Source organism: Coffea eugenioides, chromosome 11, assembly GCF_003713205.1.
Source record: "Coffea eugenioides isolate CCC68of chromosome 11, Ceug_1.0, whole genome shotgun sequence".
Classification (NCBI taxonomy): domain Eukaryota; kingdom Viridiplantae; phylum Streptophyta; class Magnoliopsida; order Gentianales; family Rubiaceae; genus Coffea; species Coffea eugenioides.
The window spans coordinates 20,967,644-20,979,311 of NC_040045.1; the positions used below are offsets into that span (position 1 = coordinate 20,967,644).

General features: G+C 34.8%; 1 pseudogene; it reads right to left on the minus strand.

Moving 5' to 3' along the window:
- Positions 1–330: 330 nt before the first annotated feature.
- On the minus strand, positions 331–7,178 carry LOC113752049 (annotated as a pseudogene).
- Between the last annotated feature and the right edge of the window lie 4,490 nt (positions 7,179–11,668).

Genomic DNA, 11,668 nt, shown 5'->3' on the forward strand with positions numbered 1-11,668 from the left:
CCCCTTGAATGACATATTTGATAACAATTTTAGTCCCTGTCAGTAAAAGCTTTCTTAAATTTTGAGAAAAAGTGCGGATACATAATTTTGTACCGAATTTGCCCTCATTGTATGTAGGAGCAGTAACGAGTCATCATTTAATTATCAGTCAAAACTAGAACTTGGTAATTTTGGAGTTACAGCTGACTTCTTCCAGGGCTTAATAAAACTAGCTGACTTCTAGTAAAACTGATTCTGTCATTACATGTAATGACGAGCGCGAATTAACAGTGCTCAAGGTTTAGGCCAAGAAGCTTATAGGCGAGCCAGGTGGGTCAGCTTCTCAATGGCAGCAATGGATGTTCATGTTGCATCGTCTATTCTCCTCAAACCCTTTTTGAAATGGCCATCACGTTGAAGTTCAGTGAATCTGGGTTTTTCTCGATCATCTTCCGAATAACTTTAGCTGCATCATGCAACAAGCTGCTTGAAGAGGAAGAACCATGTCAAAGTGGTCCGAACCTCCTTCCATCAAGCTCATAAAGTTGTCCATTCACACATGTGAAACAAATAAAGTGGGTGTCCACGTTATCTCTAGCCTCTTTGTCACCACCAGTAGCTGCCACGGGATGAACAACTTCCATTTCTCTATCATTTTCAAGGAATGTTGCACGTTCCTCTGGGTTCATGTTTGCCGTAGTTTAAAGAACTTGTCCGGGTATGAGCCCTCGGCATGATTTATCTCTGAAGTAATATTCCCAACGGCATGAAGAAGCTCAATTGCTCCACAGGCATTTCCAACAGTTTGTTTCATAAAGTATACTCTAGCACTAGGATCCTTGATCAAGCTGTCTTCTTTTATTCTTGCTTCTTCAGTCTGTGGCGTGATGGGATACAGGAACAGCACAGCAAGCACTGGGTTTGGAAATATTTTCAAAAGTTCTTCATCCAATCCAAAAACAGCTCATTTTCATGCCTCTTGAACATTTCAAAAAGAACTTCCTTAGTGTTCACTGTGAGAACCTCGAAAATATGCCTACAGATATATATATAAATACATAATATAAAATATATGCATTGCACCTGCATTTTTAAACTATTAATAAACTTCATATTTCTCTTTATGTGATTCTAATTAAGTACGTAAAAATAGTTTTATGTTACAAACAGTTTAAGTGTGCAAAATATTAAAAATTATTTGATTCCTGCCATTATAAATTAACACTTTTTGGGGTAAATTATTTTAATGCCTTGAGGTTAATTCTTTGAGATCCGATAACCAAGTCTAAGCGTTAATAATATTAAGTGTTAGCGGAAATCCTTTACAATTACATTTAGAACATTAAAATTTTGATAATTGAACTTTTGCAAGAATAAAATACTAGAAGGCTAACAAATGTTATTTGAAGTAAAAATGTTGGAATCAGCTTATGAATGAGAACCCTGAAAAATGTATATATATAAACCAGTGCACATTTCATTTGCATTCCTTTTATTCCTTAGTAACTACTAGCATTACTGTCCCTTGTTTCCAAATAAGTTCGTAAAAACACCTTCCATGTGACAAACAATATAATTTTCCTAAGTTATGAATTCCCTTGATTTTGCTAGACTAAATTAATACATCCGGAGTTAGAATAATTTATCGCCTTAAAACAAAATGCTAAAATACTTAGTTTTCTTTATGTTGAAATTAATGCTACCTGAGTGGATTAATTATATAAAATTTCTTGAATTCCAATAATTAATCCTAATTAGTGAATAACGTTAAATACTAGTAAGAATTTTCACGTTAAGACCAAAACCAATAGATTTTATATGCAAAATAAAAGAATTGTGCTAAGCTATTAAATTTCTAGTTTTGTTTCATTAAATTCATATTTCAAAGGTAAATTATTTCATTGATTTAACAATTAGACCTCTTTGAATTCCGATAGCTAACCTTAAGCGTTAATAATGATTAAGTTAATAAATGTTGATATAAATGGATAAACGAATATTGAGAATGTCAAATTTTTTTATATTAAGGTCAAACTTGATTTTAATAGTTTAAAATAATTAGGTAATAATGTTAAATGTTAATAGGAATTCTCACGTTAAGTCGAAAACCAATAAACTTGAGATAAATATGATTCAAGCATGCTAAACATATATAAGGCGTGAAAATTATTATAATTATAGTCTTATTCTCCTTTGTTTTCACAATAAGTGCGTAAAAATAACTTTTTATGTGCAAACTGAGACACTTGTATTAAATTATTATTTCACTTGACTTCATTATACTAAATCGATAAATTTCGAGTTAACCAACTCTAATGCTTGGGAATAAATAATTGGAAATTCTGATAATTAATTTAATCGCTAAATAATGTTAGGAATTACTAGGAACCTTAATATTAAATTGTAATCGATAAATTTCGATAAAAATGGTTTAAGTATACTAGTGTATAATTAGGCGTTCAAATCACAATTGGGGATAATTTTTGGAATTAAGTTAGAACTAAGGGCTTAAGTGGAAATTTGGATGAAACGTGAAAATACTAAAACACCCTCTATACTATCTCAAAACCACCATGCAATTCCAAAACCAAATTGCCGGACAATATTATAATCAACCTCTCCATTCGGCCAATGCACATCTTTCCCTAACTCAGCACTCATCCGAGCTGCATTGGCCAGCTTACAACTCCAAACATTTCCAATTGCTGCCGGCCCCAATTCCTACTTCGCATTCCAGCACATTCCACTGCTATTACCGACCCAACCCCACTCACAATACCCAATATATACATTCCCTTAATCACTCCACTACCGTGAACCACTCCACCCCATATCCATTCTTAACCTTGTAATCATCGACCAAGGAGAGCTGTCCGCAAGCTGAGAGAGGAAACCAGAGAAAGTGTTGTGTGAGTTGCGGCCTTGAGCTGTCCGTGAGAGGGTGAGAGTAAGAGGTAACCGTGTGAGCTTCTTTATTTCCTCCACCACTGCCGAGCTGCCATCTCCTTCATCATCTCCCACCAGCTGGGCTCAACCACACCCACCAACTCCACAGCTTACACAAACCAAGCTCAGCCCAGCCATACCTGAATTCCATAGCCAGCCGAGGGAAAAATTTTTGCAGCTACCTGTCGTGTGAGCTAAGCCTTAAACTGAGGTAATTTCTGAGCTTCAATTAAACTGATTAGAGATGGATTAGGCTTTGCATTTGACGAATGAGCTAAGATAAGCTAGGAAATTTTAATGAATGTGAATTTCTGCCACATTCTAGCCACCGAGGATGATCGAACAATTTCTGGAAATCTGGGGTGAATGACGTTGATAAATTGAACTCGATTCCTAAACTGAAAATGTTAATCAGTGGTTAAGCTTCTGCATGTTGAACTTGAGCATCTAACTCCACGTATAGTCCAAGGAAAATCCGGAAATTAGGATCAAAGCTGCTGGAAAATTTGATTGTGTGATCTGCCGAGAGTTGATTTGGTAATGCAATTTTAATTTTGATTTATTGAAGTAATCTGAGCTTTTATATGCGATTACTTAACTCAAGACAGGATGTTTAAGACCATGCATGTCAATCTATGTATCCGGATGATGAATTTGAAGCATGAATGAGAAATCTGTCTTGGGAAAAAAATATGACCTGCCCGAGAGATTAATTAAGTAATGCAGCTTCTAATCCGTCCAATTTTGATAATTTGAGGTCATGATTAGTTAAATAAAAAGTGAATGATTAAGTAGATTAAGGTGTTGCATGTGGAAGCTAGATTCGGATGTTGATGTTAAGGCTTAAGAAAATTCTGTTTTTGATAAGAAAATGGTTGGCCGAAAACTGATTTAAGAATTGCATGATGTAATCTGCTTTGTTGTGATGATAAGCAACCGAGATTATGTTTAGTTAACTGAAACTTGGTTGATTTATACAATTAAGGCCTTGCATGTGGAGTTATGTGATTGGATGATGAATTAAGGAGCTTAGGAAAATTCTGCTTTGCTGGAAAAGTTTCTGCCGAGAGTTATCTTGGGTAATGTAGCTCATGTAGTATAACTTTGCTGTTTTGAGCCTCTAACCTTGATTAACTAGTAAATAACAAGAAATTTTAGCTTTGCACGTAGTTAATTAATTGAGTTAGAACTAAAAATAAAAATAAGATGCAACCAGATTTTTGTGCAGCTCAAACCGAGGCTAGCTGGAGATTTTCTTGGAAATTCGATGTTTTGGGTTGTGATTCAAACCTAATTTTTGAACTGGAAATGTTAACCAGTAAATTGAGTATCTATATGCCGAATTCGAGTAATTAAATAACTGAATAAGCCAAGGAAAATTTTTAATACAAGATAAATGGTTGCTGGAAAATTTAGCTAACCAAACGTTTGAGCAGAAAATATTGAATTGTTTCCGGATTTCACTAGTTGATGTTTGAATATTTTCCTTAGCATAAAATGGTTTCGAAACACAGGAAAAAGGTGTATCTTAAGATATACGTGTTGTTTAGCAATGAAACATTTGATATCACGAATGATTTAACCAAAAACGTGGGTATACGAATGCTGGAAATTTTCCTTGTAGTTGCCAAAGTTTGAGTAAGAATTCCCCAGCTTGAAAGTGAAATTATTCTCTGAGTTCATAATGGTTGAAATTGCCTGGAAAATGTGGTGCTAAAATTCTACAAGAGTTGTATGGATGGTTAGAATAAAAGCCTTATGGTTTTAAAAAGAGAAAAAGGAGCTTTTCCACAAGTGAGTAAGAGCATCCAGATTTTCGGATTTTACTGACCAGTCTAGGCAAAATGCATATATCTTGGTGTAGGAAAATCCGATTGAAGTGCCGTCAGTGGCATCTGAAACTAGATTCATGGGCCTTTATTCTGTAGAAATTTCATATTTTTCCGCCATGTATACTGCTATCTGTGAATCCTCAAAGTAGACTGTTTGGTATAAATGTCCTGTTTTCTTCGTGAAACTAAATTTTGATTTGGATTGAACTTGTAATCTACTTGTGGTTTAAATTCTTGATTAAATTGTGGTTGGTAGTGATTGATGATGTCAAAGGCTAATGATTGATGAAGCCTTGGCCATTGGAATGATTTTATAAGTATTACTGGATAATGGAAGTTAATTGCTGGAATGTCTTGGGGCTTTACTTCTATTTTTATTTTTATTTGCTTATGATGGGTTTGCTGAAACCAAGTGCTAATGATTGATGAAGCCTTGGTTGATCATTTTATTTTATTCAGAAATGCACTTGTTGAAATCTAGGGCTAATGATTGACGAAGCCCTAGTAATTTGCTATGTGAATTTTTGCCATATTTTGATCCATATTATGACTTCGAAACGGAATCGGAGCTGTGGAAGTTGTATCGACCTTGCGAACTCGAGTAGCTGTGATCAAAATTAATCAAAAATATTTTCCAGCTAGTATTATATTATAAAACTCCATATCTAGTGTTTTGCCTAAAACTTTCCAACTCGATAATTTCCTTTAGCTCAAACTAGCCTTGATAGCTATAGTAAATAAGTTCTATAGCTTTTGGAAACTCTAAGTCTTATTTTAATTCTTTTTCTTTCTTTAAGCTTTGCACTTGGATAGTTAACTATAGGAAAAGTTCCAAAATACGAGCTTTACTAAGATTAGTGAAAAGCTTGGGAGACTTGCTCGGCAAGAAACCCTATTTTAGGAAAAATAGTTCTTAAGGATAATTTTTGCAAAAGCCGTAACTTTAGAGAAATGTTCAAAGTAACTTTCTAACATTGTTGTTGAGAGATTTGTCGACTTATTTCAAGAAAAGGATACTAGTTACCCTTTATAAGGAAGAGTATCTTACGGAAAACTATAAGAAACATTTCTTCTAAATTTGTCAAGTTTCAACCTAAGTAGATTCCTAATTTTTCTAAAGGTAGTAAACTAGTAGTATAATAAGTATACCTCAGCTTGTATAAGATTAAAAACTGAATAGAAACTTATAGTTTCAAATTTTGGTTTTTAGGATTTTATGAGGACGCGGAATTCGATTCTCAACTTGATATCTGAACTCCACCCTTGGTGAGTGTCCCTGCTTGTTTTATGCTTATGTGGTTAAGCGTTTTATCAACTCGCTATGTGATAATTGTCAAAAATGAAACAAATGGTTTCTGATCCATCGAAGTGAGCAGTGTGTACCTTATCGCACTAGCCGTTCGAGTGGTGACGTGTGTGAAACATTTTCTAATAAACCCGTGAATCTAAATGTAGTTGCGTCGTTGGGTGAATCCCTCGACTCGTGAATCAACTACCATAACGTCGGTGGGTGAATCCCTCGACTAATTTTATTACGGGTATATCTCGAGTATACTGCGTCGGTAGACGAAGTTCAGGCCCGAAGCAGAGGTATGAACGCTGACGGGTTAGGATTAAAATAAGTGGATCTACATGGACTATAAGTAGTGAAAGTTGACGGAGGGTCAACTGCGAGGGTATCTGATGAAGCGAGGAGAATGGCTCCCGAGAGCCCCTGTATCCTACCTTGTGCTATTATACGCTTTCTTAATCGATTAAATTTGTTTAAATTGTTATCTGTTGTTTGATTTATGTGAGTGCATGTTTTGGGGCACCACTGAGTTTTAGCTCACCCCACGTTTATTTGTTTTCCTTGACAGGTTCTGGAAACTGAAAGCCTTGAACTTACTTATGTTTCTTTTCTTTTGGATGTAATGGATATTACGGCTATTGTGTGGGTTGTGTTATGCTTCAACTTGAATTATGTACTTTTGTTTTAGATTGCCACTTGAAGCTGGAAAAGTGTAAAACCTAATTTCGATATCTGGTTTGTATGAATGTTATTTGTATATCCGAATTGCACGACCCTATTCCCTGGTTGTAACGCATGGGATGTTTAGGAGCCGTTGATTGGCTGTTTTAAATCACTGCTATCTCTGAAGTTAATGTGGTGATAGAAATCGATTTGTTTCGGAAGAATCATTTTTGTAATAGCTTAGGTTAATCGTCGGAAGGTTTTGGGTTAGAATGCTTGCGTGAGTCCTGGCGAGAGCTGGGCAGGACGGCCCGCCAAACCCTTGGTTCGCCTTAGGGGGAGGTGGGGTCGTCACAGATGTCTATTTAAATGGTGATAAGTGATTGAGTTTTCTATGGGTGTGTGACTGCACATCCATGTCCAAAACCCACAAGCAAGCATATTCCAAAAGGAGGAGATGCCGCCATCCATAAATCAAATGAAACCCAAAAAACTGGACTGAAATTTTTGGCAAAAAAATTAATTAGGGCAAACCATTTGGGGGAAAATTAGGGAGGCAAAAGAGAATCAGCATACCTTTTTTTGTAGAGAGTTGCTGCTAAATGTGGTCTTCTATTTCATCATTTCCGAGCCAAGATCGATTAGCAGATGGCGAGGAGATGTTTCTTGGTTCTCGGCGAGGAGATGTTTCCGGCAGAGATGAGCAGTGTGTTTTTTGGTTCTCGGCAGAGATGAGGAGCTGTGTGTTTTTTGGTTCTAAGTGTTGCTTGTTGGCTGTTGGCTCATGGCTGGTAGTAGTGTTTTGTTCGGTGAATGACTAAACATGACCGCGAGTTGTTGGTTTCACGTTCAAGACTTCAAGTCAATTCCGCGCTTCTCCTCCAACTATTGACTTTGAATGAAATTTCAATTTCTTACATTTCCCCCCTGCTCGTACCAAAATTTCAACACAAGTTTTTTAGTTTTGAATTAATATTTTACTAATATATTATTACTTGCAACTTTTAAATATTTTTGTAAAAATATTCATAATAGGTAATTTTTTTATGACATCAAACAGTTGATCCCATATTAATATTGATATCACTTTCTCAAAATTGTGAACTAAATTACAACTTACTTATCTTTCTTTTCATTATTTTTGCCCAAAACTCCAGAATTTTTTTTATTTTATAATAAGGAGAGATGATTTGTTTCAAATGGTTAATTTCACTTCAAATTATTGCACTAATATTAATTTACATGACAAAATTTGAGTTCCTAATAGTTAAAAAAATCATTAGAGAGCAAAAACAGAATAACAATTGGTTGCACTAATGACCAAATTTCTTGTAATACATTTGCAAGATATAGATTTATGGGTAATTTCTTTTTTTTTTTTGCTTTCACATATTTAATTTATGTTAAATACAAAACCTACCAGTTTCCCTTTCATAAAAATATTAGTACAACACTTTTTGAAATTTACTTACAAACATTTATGTATTTAACATAAATTAAATGATTCAGAGTGAAATGCCCATAAAGAGCAAAATATTTGTTCATGTAAAGGAAACCCACAAAGAGTTGGTACTTTATGGGCCATTTCTTTTTTTAAAAAAATTTAATTTATGTTGAAAAGATAACCTGCCAGTTTTCGTTTTGTAAGAAATCAGTGTAACACTTTTTGAATTTTACTTACAAACATTTATAAATTTATCATAAATTATATGTTTGAGAGTAAAATGCCCATAAAAAGTTGGTACTTTGAATAGATAATGCTCATTTGCCCATAAACTACACTCCCTGAAGGCTATTTTGTTAATTACTTTGTAGTACTTTGTTATTCCTTTGCTAATACTACTTGGCATGTAGTACAAAGGATAAATCTGGCATAAATTTCTTATTCCATTGATAAAAAGACCTGCCTGCCTTATAACTATTGTAATGAAAGATATATCTTTAGAGTTTATAACAAATTATTACTTAAGTTTGAGAAAATTATAAAATATTTATGCATAGTTTATCAAGATACCATTCGCAATTTCCTAATAAAAAAATAGGGGCTAAATTGTAAAAGCTAGGGTGCCATAATAGAAATAATAAAATTGGTGTATTACATATGGGGGTTAAATTGCAAAAGTTAGAGTGCCATAGTAGAATTAATGAAATTGGTGAATTACATATGGGGCTAAATTACAAAAGTTAGAGAGTAATAACAGAATTAAAGAAATCGGTGTACTATATATGGGGCTAAATTGTAAAAGTTAAGGTATCATAATGGAATTAATGGAATTTTTTACAACATTTGGGGCTAAATCGCAAAAGTTAGGGTGGCACAGTAGAATTAATGAAAGTAACTTAGAAATAAGTACTTTAAACAGTGACGATTAATTCTTGTCACTAAATCCGAATCGGTAGAGTGACAATGACGATATTAGAAGTTGTCACTATATAGATCATTTTAGTGACAACATTTTTCAAGGTCGTCACTGAAGACTTAGTTGTTTTGAGCAATTATGACAACTTTCCTTGTCGTCACTAAACAACCACGTTTTATGACGACTTTTGTCGTCACTAAACAATGTTGTCACTAATGACCATATTTCTTGCAGTGTAGTTTGTGACGAAAATAACGGCTCGTCACTAAACATTTAGTTGTTTTGATGCAATTGTGACAACTTTAGGTGTCGCGACTAAAGAATCCCCTTTTATGACGACTTATTGTCATCACTACAAAATGTTGTCACTAATAACCTTTTTTTTAGTGATCAGTGACGACAACAAAAAGTCGTCCATAAATAGGCCAAGCAATAGTGATGATGTTCTTAATGTCGTCACTATTGTGTGTTCTAAACACTCCCGCACTCTTGCTAAATCTTGGCGGGAATTTATTAGTGACGACTTTTCTAAGTCGTCGCAAACGAGTTGGCCTCCATTAGAGGTTTGTGACGAGTTAGAAAGTCGTCAATAAAGGATCAACTTTTGTGACAACTTTTTTTCGTCACAGAGAAAAGTTGTCACTGATGACCAATTTTCTTGTAGCCATGTCTTTCATATCAAACTTGTTAGAAAGTAAAGTTTTGGTGACTTTGACTTGCCCTAAGTCAGTCCCAAATATTAACATGTCATCCACATATAAACAAACTATGACACCTTTACCTTCATTAAACTTGCTATAAATGCACTTATTAGATTCATTAGCCTTAAATTCACTAGCAAGTATAGCTTAGTCAAATTTCTGATGCCTTTGCTTAGGTGCTTGTTTTAATTCATATAAGGATTTAACAAGTTTACACATCTTGTGCTCTTATTCAGGTACTACAAACCCTTCAACTTGTTGCATGTACATTTTTCATCCAAATCACCATTTAGAAATGCTATTTTAACATCCATTTGGTGTACGACTAAATTTTGGATTGAATATAGAGCAAGCAGTACTCGAATTGTAAGAACTCTTAATTACTGGAGAATATGTGTTAAAATAGTTCACACCGTGCTTTTGTATGAACCCTTTTGTAACAACTGACCTTGAACTTATCAATAGTTTTATCAACCTTCTTTTTCTTCTTGAAAATCCAGTTACAATCTTGAGGAGCAACAATTACCTGGAATGGTTGGATTGGTGCCGTGACATGCACTAGCTACTCAAGTTAGTCGAGAAGAGCTCCAACGCGAGAATATTTTCTGCACTCTCTGCCAAATTAAAGACAAGACATATAGTTTGGTGATTGACCTGGAGAGTTGTACCAATGTAGCAATCTCGTTGATGGTCGACAAACTAAACTTACCAACAAGCAATCACCCACATCCATACAAGTTGCAATGATTCAACAATAGTGGAGAGGTATGTGTTTTTAAACAAGTACTCATTTCTTTTTGCATAGGTCATTATGAAGATGAAATTTTATGTGATATTGTGCCTATGCAAGCTGCTCATGTGATATTAGGTTGTCCATGACAATTTGATAGACGAGTCATGCATGATGGTTTTACTAACAAATATTCCTTTGTCTTTGGCAATCGGAAAATAACACTTGCACCTCTTACTCCACAACTAGTTTATGAAGAACAAATTAGGCTTCAAAAAAAATATGAACTTGAGTGTGAAAAGAGGAAAAATTCAAGTGACAAGATAAAAAGGGAGGCCGAGAGCACTAGTAAGGAAAAAGGAAAGATAGATTCGGCTATAGAGGATAAGAAAGTGAGAAAACAAAACATGATCACTAAAATTAAGCACGCGAGACAAGTTTTGTTTACTAATCACCAAAGTATTTCCTACTTTGGTGTAAACAGGTTCTAGTAACTACTAACGAGCTTGATGTGTCTTTGCCTAGTAGTATTACTAACCTTCTGTAGGGATACCAAGATGTCTTTTCCGATGAAATTTCAAGTGGTTTGCCATCCTTGCGAGGCATTGAGCACCAAATTGACCTTGTCCCTGGTGCATCGCTTCCAGACATGCCGCCTTATAGGACCAACCCCGAGAAAACTAAAGAGTTGCAATGTCAAGTTGAAGAACTTTGAGCAAAGGTTGGGTCTGAGAGAGTCTAAACCTGTGTGCAATACTAGTTTTACTTGTACCAAAGAAAAATGGGACTTCGAGGATGTGCATTGACTATAGAACCATAAACGCTATAACGGTAAAGTATCGCCATCCTATTCCTCGTCTTAACGATATGCTTGATGAATTGCATGGTGTTGTCATATTCACTAAGATTAATTTAAAAAGTGGATATCATCAAATTAGAATGAAAAAAGGTGATGAGTGGAAAACTGCATGAAAGAAGGGGATGAATGGAAAACTGCATTTAAGACAACATGGATTGCAGGAATGGTTGGTCAGGTCTTTTGCCTTAATCAATGTACCTAGTACATTCATGAGATTAATGAACCATGTCTTACGTCCCTTCTTAGGCAAATTTATCATTGTCTATTTTGATGATATTTTGGTGTATAACAAGAATCTAGATGAGCA